The following is a 9345-nucleotide window of genomic DNA, read 5'->3' as shown; positions in this document are numbered from 1 at the left end:
TAAAGAGAAGAAAATGGTAAGAATTACTTTCTTTCTTTCTTTTTTTTTTTTAAGATTTATTTATTTGACAGAGACACAATGAGAGAGGGAACACAAGCAGGGGGAGTAAGAGAGGGAGAAGCAGGTTTCCCGCTGACCAGGGAGCCCTATGCGGGGCTCGATCCCAGCACCCTGGGATCATGACCTGAGCTGAAGGCAGACGCTTAACGAATGAGCCACCCACACGCCCCAAGAATTACTTTCAGTGCAAAATCTGACTGCCTCTCTACTAAACTAGGTAAAATCAAAAGGACTGACAATACCAAGTGTCAGTGAAAATGTGGAACAACCAAGACACTCGTCCACAGCTGATGGGGTTGCAAATTCTAACCACCACTTTGGAAAAATGTCATGCGATATTACTAAAGCAAAACATGCATCCACCCCATGACCCAGCTGCTCCTTTCCTGGGTATATACTAATAGAAGTGTGTGTTTATGTACACCAAGTACACACACAAAATCATTATAGCTTAGTAACAATAACTTTATGAACAATAACCCAACCCTGGGAAAACACCAGTGTTCATCAGCATCAGAATGGGTAAAATAAAGTGTTGCCTATTCACACCACAGAATACTAGAGAACAATAAAAAATAACAAACCGTTTCAACCTGGTAGAACATGAATGAATTTCACAGACCTAATGTTGAATGAAAAAAGCCTGATACTGAAAAGTACATACTATATTATTCCATTTACATGAAGGCCAAGAACAGGCCAAATGAAGCTATGCTGATAGGGATCAGGGTAAGGGTTACCTGTAGGAAAGGTACTGATGGGAAAGGAACATGAGGGAGCCTTCCAGGGTGCTGGGAATGAATGTTCCATACCAGCAGTGTCCAAAAAAACGATACTGTAAGCTATTTAATATATGCTAGTAGCCATATTTAAAAAGCTAAAAAGAAACCAGTGAAATTTAATTTTAATTTTATAATAGCCTTAATTTTAATGATATATATATATATATTTTAAAAGATTTTATTTATTTATTTGAGAGAGAGAATGAGAGAGAGCACATGAGAAGGGGGAGGGTCAGAGGGAGAAGCAGACTCTCCGCCGAGCAGGGAGCCCGATCCGGGACTCGATCCCGGGACTCCAGGATCATGACCTGAGCCGAAGGCAGTCGCTTAACCAACTGAGCCACCCAGGCACCCTAATGATATGTTTTTATTTAACATACAAAATACTGTGATTTGGACATTTACTTACTATTTAAAAATGATCAATGGTATATATTCCTTTTTTTGTGCTAAGTTGTTGAGAGTGTATTTTACACTTACAGCACATCTCAATTCCAACTAGCCACCCTTTGTGGTTTTTTTAAATTTTATTAAGTAATCTCTCCACCCAACGTGGGGCTCAAACTACAACCCCCAGATCAAGAGTCGCACGCTCTAGGGCCTAAGCCAGCCTAGGGGCCCCTCAACTAGCCACCCCTCAGTTGCTCAATAACCATCCGTGGCTGATAACTACCACATCAAACAGCACAGGACTGTACCTCGATTTGAGTGGTAGCTTACTCACAGAAAAATTCATCAAGCTGTACATTGAAGACATAAACATTGTACCTCAATCAAATAAATAAATACATTTTTAAATAAACCTTTCTAAAAAGGCGGTTAAGAGACACATCTAGCAAAGAGAAGCAGCCTCCGGCTGCCTAGCTCAGCTGACCGGCCCTCTCTGGGACTGAGGATACCGTGCAGAGTTCTAAGGGCAACCTGGCAAGTCAAGCTGACTTGCTCGGCCCAGGGTGTGGTGGAGCAAAGTGAAAACTTGCCCTAAGAGAAGGAGTTAGAGAAACTTGGGGAGAATGCCCCAAAGCTGATAGGAGTCTGGAGTGATTCTAATAAACACAGTGCTTTCTGACCGGGTTTGCCACCAGAGGTGAAGAACCCACTGGCCAGAGAGGTTCGCCATGGCCACAGCTGAGCCTGACAGAATCCACGTCCACAACTTTACTCAGAGCACCGTAACTTAGGCCTGTGCTCCTGAGGTGGAGTATATATACCTGATGATTTCTGTAAATTTTTTTTCACTTGTTATGTATTTATTTAAAATTGTGTGTGCAGGGACATCAGGCTGGCTGAGTCAGTGGAGCGGTGACTCTTGATCTCAGGGTTGTGCGTTCGAGTCATACGTTGGGTGTAGAGATTATTTAACAATAAAAATCTTTTTTAAAAAGTGTGTATAAGTCCATGTGTGTATATGGAACATAAAATCCATGACTTCACAGATAACAGCTGATTAGGATAATGCTAAGGTTTAAACAATGACTGTAAAAAATATCAAGTAAATAATAACACAGATGGCACATGAATAATAGCAACCAAAAAACTAAAGAAGTGGTACGCAGTCTCTGACTTCTAGAAAACAGTGGTTTCCATACCGTCCTCCCTTCATGAAATGATCCCAGACACCCAAGCTTTTCAGGGTAGGGAAGGCAGGGGTATTTAAGGGACTGGTCCATGTGGGTGATTATCAGGTAGAAAAAAAAGATGAGCAATTTGTTCAGAACGTCTCCAAGAGGCATCAGAAACTGCCTGGTTGGAAGTCAAAAGGTGATTTTCTAGAAAAACCCAGACCTCAGAGAAAACCAACCAGGGCAGGTTTCTCCAGAGGAGCTTATGTTGTAGTCACGATAGAAATTCTTCTTTGCTCTCCTCACCCAGCCAAAGCCCCCCGAGCCGTGCATTTCCCGGGTCAGCAGCTCTCTCCACATGGCACTTCCGGCTTGTGTGGCCCTCAGACAAAACCACTGCTTGCAGGACTGACCAACCGCTGAAGGCCAGACAGAGAGGAAAGTCAGGGGAAGTGCACATCCCTGAATACGGAATTACTGAACAAAGACAAAGAGCAGTACCCTAACTGTGAGCGGTCGTTCTCTTTCTGGAGTATGTTAGTACATCCATGTTGGGAATTTACATTGACACTGGTGTGCAACCATCACCACCATCCATCTCCAAATTCTTCCCATCTTCCCAAACTGAAACTCCATACCCATTAGAGATAAGCCTCCCTTCCCCATTGCCTCCAGCCCTGACAACTACCATCCTACTTTCTGTCTCTGTGAATTTGACTACCCCATGTACCTTATATAAGTGAAATCACACAATATGTATCCTTCCCTTGCTGGCTTATGTCACTCAGCATAATGTCCTCAAGATTCATCCAGGTTGTAGCATGTGCCAGAATTCCCTTCCTTTTAAAGGCTGAATAACATTCCATGGTATGTAGACACCACAGTGTGTTTATCCATTCATCTGTCAATGGACACCTGGGTAGTTTCTACCTTCTGACCATGGTGACGAATAGTGCTAGGAATATGGGTGTACAAGTATCTCTTTGAGTCCTTGGTTTCAATCCTTTTGGGGATATACCTGGAAGTGGGATTGCTGGTTCATATGGTAATTCCATTTTTAATTCTGAGGGACCGCCATACTGGTTTCCACAGTCGCTGCACCATTTTACATTCCCACCAGCGGAGCACAAGAGTTCCAATTTCTCTACATCTTCACCAACACTTGCTATCCTCTGTTTTTTGTTTTTTTGTTTTTTTGGGGTTTTTTTTGGTAAAAGCTATCCCAATGGGTGTGAAGCGGTATCTCATCGTGGTTTCAATTTGCATTTCCCTAATGGTCAGTGATGTTGACTATCTTTTTCATGGGCTTATTGGCCATTTGTGTATCTTCCTTGGAGAAAGGTGTATCCAAATCCTTTGCCCATTTTTCAGTTGGGATTGTTTGTTTTTGCTGTTGTTGTTGTGGAGTTATAGCAAGGTTCTTTTTTTTTTTTTAAAGATTTTATTTATTTATTTGACAGAGAGAGACACAGCGAGAGAGGGAACACAAGCAGGGGGAGTGGTAGAGGGAGAAGCAGGTTTCCCGCTGAGCAGGGAGCCCGATGCGGGGCTCGATCCCAGGACCCTGGGATCATGACCTGGGCTGAAGGCAGACGCTTAACGACTGAGCCACCCAGGTGCCCCTATAGCAAGGTATTTTATATGCATTTATTCCTTTCTTCCCACAATGCTCCTAGCGCCTCCTCTTAAACCCCCAGCCAGGCACAGACTCATGCTCTTGGCATCCCAAAGCAAGCCAGACTGATAAATGAAACCTGCAAGGGCAGCTAGAGAAAAGAAATAAACAAAAGCAGAAAGAAGGGAGGGAAGGTCAGCCAAGGGCACAAACAAACAGGCTTCAATTCTCTCAGTCCAGCGGGTACTAAATTAGGTACAAAATCTCAGTGCCTCAAATCCAAAGGAAAACCAATTCATGTGAATTTCGTCCTTGAATTGCATAAGGCAAATGGGTCTTTCACATTCTAGGAGCATCCTCTCTGCCTTCCCTGTGATGACAGAGGGGCAGCAAAGACCAAAAGAAGTAAGAAAAAGGGTGAGGGGCCTGGAAGGACGGTAGGTCCTATGCAAACAACCTCTGGGAGCAGAACTGCGTCTGGGGGAAGAAGCAGGGACAGTGATGGCTCCCTGTTGTGTTCTCCAGAGGTGGACTCTTAGAGCACTAGTGTAATAAGGAAGTGATGTTAAAAAGGCAAGTAAGGCCATGCTGAAAAGTTGTGCAGGGAAGACATGTGAGAGCCAAACAGGGGACCCCTGAAAAGATAGCCATCCACAAGGCACTGATGAAACATACTTCCTCCTCTGACAGGGACCCCAGCCTTGCCCCAGGCAGTTTCTCCTTGATACTAGAATAAGAATATAGCTGAGGTAGCAAGGTGTTTTATATATACTACATATATATATAATAGGAGACATGCTAAATGCAGGTTCATGGGCACCATCTCCAGAGACACGGCCTCAGCGTGCCTGGGGTGGGGCCCCGGACCCTGCACTTTGGCCCAGCTGCCCATGATGACGGCGATGTCAATGGTGGGAGCCATACTCTGAGCCCTTCTGGCTACTCTCAGGTGCAGAGACAACCCTGGGCTTTCCCCAGTCTGTGAGACAGCCATCCTGGTCTCTGCTCCCCCTTTCTCTCCCCAAATCCGGATTCCTGAGATTACAAACAGAAAAATTAGGGGTGATTGCTTATTTACCCCATGACAACAGGACTCTCCCCAACCAAAAGAATTTGCTAAGAGATGCTTTTATTTTCTAGGTGCTTGCCCTTAAGTGTTTGCCACATAAAAGGCGTGAGAGAGAAATTTGGCAGATGGCATTTAGGAGAGAGATGGAGAGCATCTAAGAGTCGTGGCAAATTGATCATCACTGAGCAATGAAGATAAAATGAGAATCACAACCTAAAGTTACAAGTGAGAATAGGATTTACATCCTTGTGAAAAACACATCCACTGTAGGGGCGCCTGGGTGGCTCAGTCAGTTGGGCATCTGCCTTCGGCTCAGGTCATGATCCCAGGGTCCTGGGATCGAGTCGCATGCCAGGCTCCCTGCTCAGTGGGGCATCTGCTTCTCCCTCTCCGTGATCTCTCTCGCTTTCTTTCTCTCTCAAATAAATAATAAAATCTTTAAAAAAAAAAAGAACATATCCATTGTAACTGTCATAAACACTCATGAGTCTCATGTGCCAGCCCCTATGCTAAGTGCTTTATTCATTAATTTATTAAAAATATTAGGGCACCTGGGTGGCTCATTTGGTTAAGTGTCTGCCTTGGGCTTGGGTCATGATTCCAGGGGTCCTGGGATTGAGCCCCACATCAGGCCCCTTCTTCAGTGAGAAGCCTGCTTCTCCCTCTTCCTCTGCCACTTCCCCTGCTTGTGTTCACTCTCTCTCTGTCAAATAAATAAAATCTTTTAAATATATATATACATATTTATATATGAACAAGTACATACATAAATGATTATAAAAATATAAACAGAGGCTGTGTTTCCAAATGGTCGCAGGTCATTCAAGCAACGTAGCCTTGTGGTTTTAGCACATGAACTCTAGAAAGACTTAGGTTCAAGTCTTAGTTCTGTCATTCATCAACTATGTGACCTCAGCAAGAAACATCTCCTGGCCTCAGCTTCCTCATCTGTCAAATAAGGAAGCACGTAGCTCCCAGGGCTGTTCTGCTGATTAAATGAGATGATACATGCCAAACTCTGAGCAAGGTCTCTGGTGTGTAAATAAAGCCACTTGTGAGTGTTTTGAATGGTTGTTGTTACCATTGTTGCCGCCTGAGCAGAGTGTGAGTCCTCCAACTTAAAGTAGCGTGTGTCCGGCCAGGAGCCACTTCTGCCTTCACACATCCCCAACAAAGATCTAGAGAGATCCAGGGGGTCCTGCTAGGCCGGAGTAGTCACTGAGGGGACACCCAGATCTGGAAGCAACCTGCCTCTAGTCTCCACACTGGACAACACTCCCTGCACAGACAGCATGTTCTAGAAAGGGCAGAGGACCTTATGAAATGGGTGTGAGGTTAAATAGATGAGGGTCACCTGGGCGGCTCAGTCGGTTAACCGTCTGCCTTCAGCTTGGGTCATGCTCCAGGAGTCCTGGGATCGAGTCCAGTATTGGGCTTACTTGGCAGGATCATCACTGCTTCTCCCTCTCCCTCTACCGCTCCCCCTGCTTGTGCTCTCTCTCTCCGAGACAAATAAGTAAATAGAATCTTAAAAAAAAAAAAAAAAAAGAATTAAATAGAGTAGCAATGTCTGGCACACAGCAAATATTCAGTCACCATTAAGTATTATTATTATCTATAATTTATAAGATATTTGCTAAGAACATGACCTCAATAATACTTAGCATTAATTGAGCACCTACTCCAAGAGCCAGCTCTTGGGTCTGGATGCCCAATACTTGCACCTTTTCCTGAAAACAGTGTTCCACTTTCTTCTGCAGAAACTTCAGCCCTCCATCCCACGGTCCTGAGTGGGGGGGGGGGCTGCCAATCACAGTCCTCTATTCCAGCTCCTGACGGCCCGTGCAGCCTCATTACCCAAAAGCCACTGGGAGCCAGCCTGCACCTGCAGTCTGATGGAATCGGATTTCTCGACTTGACGCGGTGAGATGAGCCTTTCCAAAGGACTGCACTCGTTGCTCTTTGGGGACTTGGGATTGAGAAAAGCAGAGTTAACTGGGGATTAAAAGCTGTCGTGATGTGAGGACGGCTTAGCAGTTGGCTGTCCCCTGTAATCGATGAGACTAGCAAAGCAGGCCTTTGCTTTTATCTTTTGTCACAGATCAGAAAGCACTGGTCACCCAAAGAGAGGTCCTTATGACATCTCACAGCTTCTGCATGACTTGAGGAGAAACAGTGTTTCCTGGTGGCTCCCCCGCTGGCTTTATCTTCCCTGTCCTCCTGGCTTCTTTCTTTTGCACTGCAAGCTGATTTTCCCTGTCAGTCCAGGCCGGGTTTTGCTCTTTCAGCCCCAACAGTGACTTCATACAGAGATGCTTTTCCTCTGGACACTTGAACTGGTATTTGCTAGAAGATTGTCATAATAAGGATTCGAACCCCGGTTGACCATAACGTGACGAACCCCCCGCAGTGGTGCAAAGCCCACCCTCCAATTACAGGCAGTGCCTGCAACAGCACACGGGCCCCGACCTGGGGCTGGGGGTCAGGCCCTGGGAGCCGGGCAGGGGGCCCGCAGGTGAGAGACAAGGTCGGAGCAGGGGCAGGGAAGGCAGAACTACAAGCTGCTGGTGCTGACACACCTGTCTCCAACTGGCAACCCGGAAGACTGTTTATTCTTTCAATTCTGGGAGCTATCCTAATCTTTTTTTTCCAGGAATATCTGTTTAACCAAGCCACTCAGTTTCTGATGCTTGCCACCCCAGAACCCTAAATGACATATCTCTGTCTGTAGGCCCTGTGTTTGTTGCTGGGGACAGAGACGAATAGGCTGCAGTCCTACTCCGACGTACTTGTGATTACAGAGAGTGATTATTATAGGGAACAAACGGAGGGTTGTTGGCAGGGAGGTGGGTAGGGGGATGGGGTAACTGGGTGATGGGCATTAAGGAGGGCACTTGATGTAATGAGCATTGGCTGTTATATACAAGTGATGAATCACTAAATTCTACCCCTGAAGCTAATAATACACACGATGTTAACTTGAATTTAAATGAAGTCTAAAAAAAGTGGAGGGGAGAGTGATTATTCTCATGACAAAAAGATTCTTCCTTTTCGGGCTCCTGGCTGGCTCAGTCAGTACGGCATGTGACTCTTGATCTCGGAATTGCAAGTTCAAGCCCCATGTTGGGTGTAGAGATGATTTAAAAATAAAATCTTTTTTAAAAAAAAGATTCTTTCTTTTGCAAAATAATTCACTCCTGGGTCCTCCCCAGTCCCCCCAACCCTCCTTCTGTAAACTCAATGAAGGCTCCCTCTATCCCCATCACCTGGACCACAATAAGCCCTCAGCAGATTCACTGAATGAATGGATGGGCGGATGGATGATGGGATCATCTCGATTTCTACACATAAGGAAGCCACCTCAAAGAGGCTTACAACTAGCCCACACACATGCTATCAACGAGTGGTAGAGCAGAGACTCAAAACTACGCCAGCCCGTGTCTTCACTACAACACACTGTGTTTCTCTTGTTCACCCTGGAAAGGAGCTCTCTCCTTTTCTTGGACAGGAGAGAGCCAAGGTACCAAGAAAAGACTCCAATGTCAAAATAGCACGTTCCAGGGGTGCCTGGGTGGCTCAGTCGTTAAGCGTCTGCCTTCGGCTCAGGTCATGATCCCAGGGTCCTGGGATCGAGCCCCGCATCGGGCTCCCTGCTCCACGGAAGCCTGCTTCTCCCTCTCCCACTCCCCCTGCTTGTGTTCCCTCTCTCACTGTGTCTCTATCAAATAAATAAAATCTTTTTTTAAAAAATAGCACGTTCCAATTTGGGGATTCCTCAAAAAGTTAAACATAGAATTACCACATGACCCAGCAATTCTACCCCTGGGTATATCCCGCAAAGAAGTGAAAGCGGGTCTCAAAGTACACGTACACACATGTTCACAGCAGCGCTATTTGTGTAGGAGCCCTCGGACCAGTGCTAAGGGTCGACTTGCTTCCATCTTATGCATTCCTTGCTTGCTAACCTAAGTCCCTTGATGTGCTGCAGTGCTCACTTAATTTCCTTGAGATTTGCAGACCACTGGTTTGGAGGAGTGAAGAACCAAACTTTCCCAGAAGATAAGGCCTGACCACATCCAAATACAGCTGCCCCCGATGGCAGCGAGTCTGCTCAGGGTCACGTCGACATACGAGTAACCGCCCGGGCACCTGCTTCTCCCGCGTGCAGTCCCCCGCCTTTTCCCATGCCTTCCGCTTTCGAACCCTCCAGCTTCCCCTGGACAGGGAAGATGGTCTTAGTGACATTAGTCTACCATC

This window comes from Neomonachus schauinslandi, chromosome 7 (genome assembly GCF_002201575.2).
Source record: "Neomonachus schauinslandi chromosome 7, ASM220157v2, whole genome shotgun sequence".
NCBI classification, from domain to species: domain Eukaryota; kingdom Metazoa; phylum Chordata; class Mammalia; order Carnivora; family Phocidae; genus Neomonachus; species Neomonachus schauinslandi.
Note: the sequence above shows the minus strand (reverse complement) of the source record.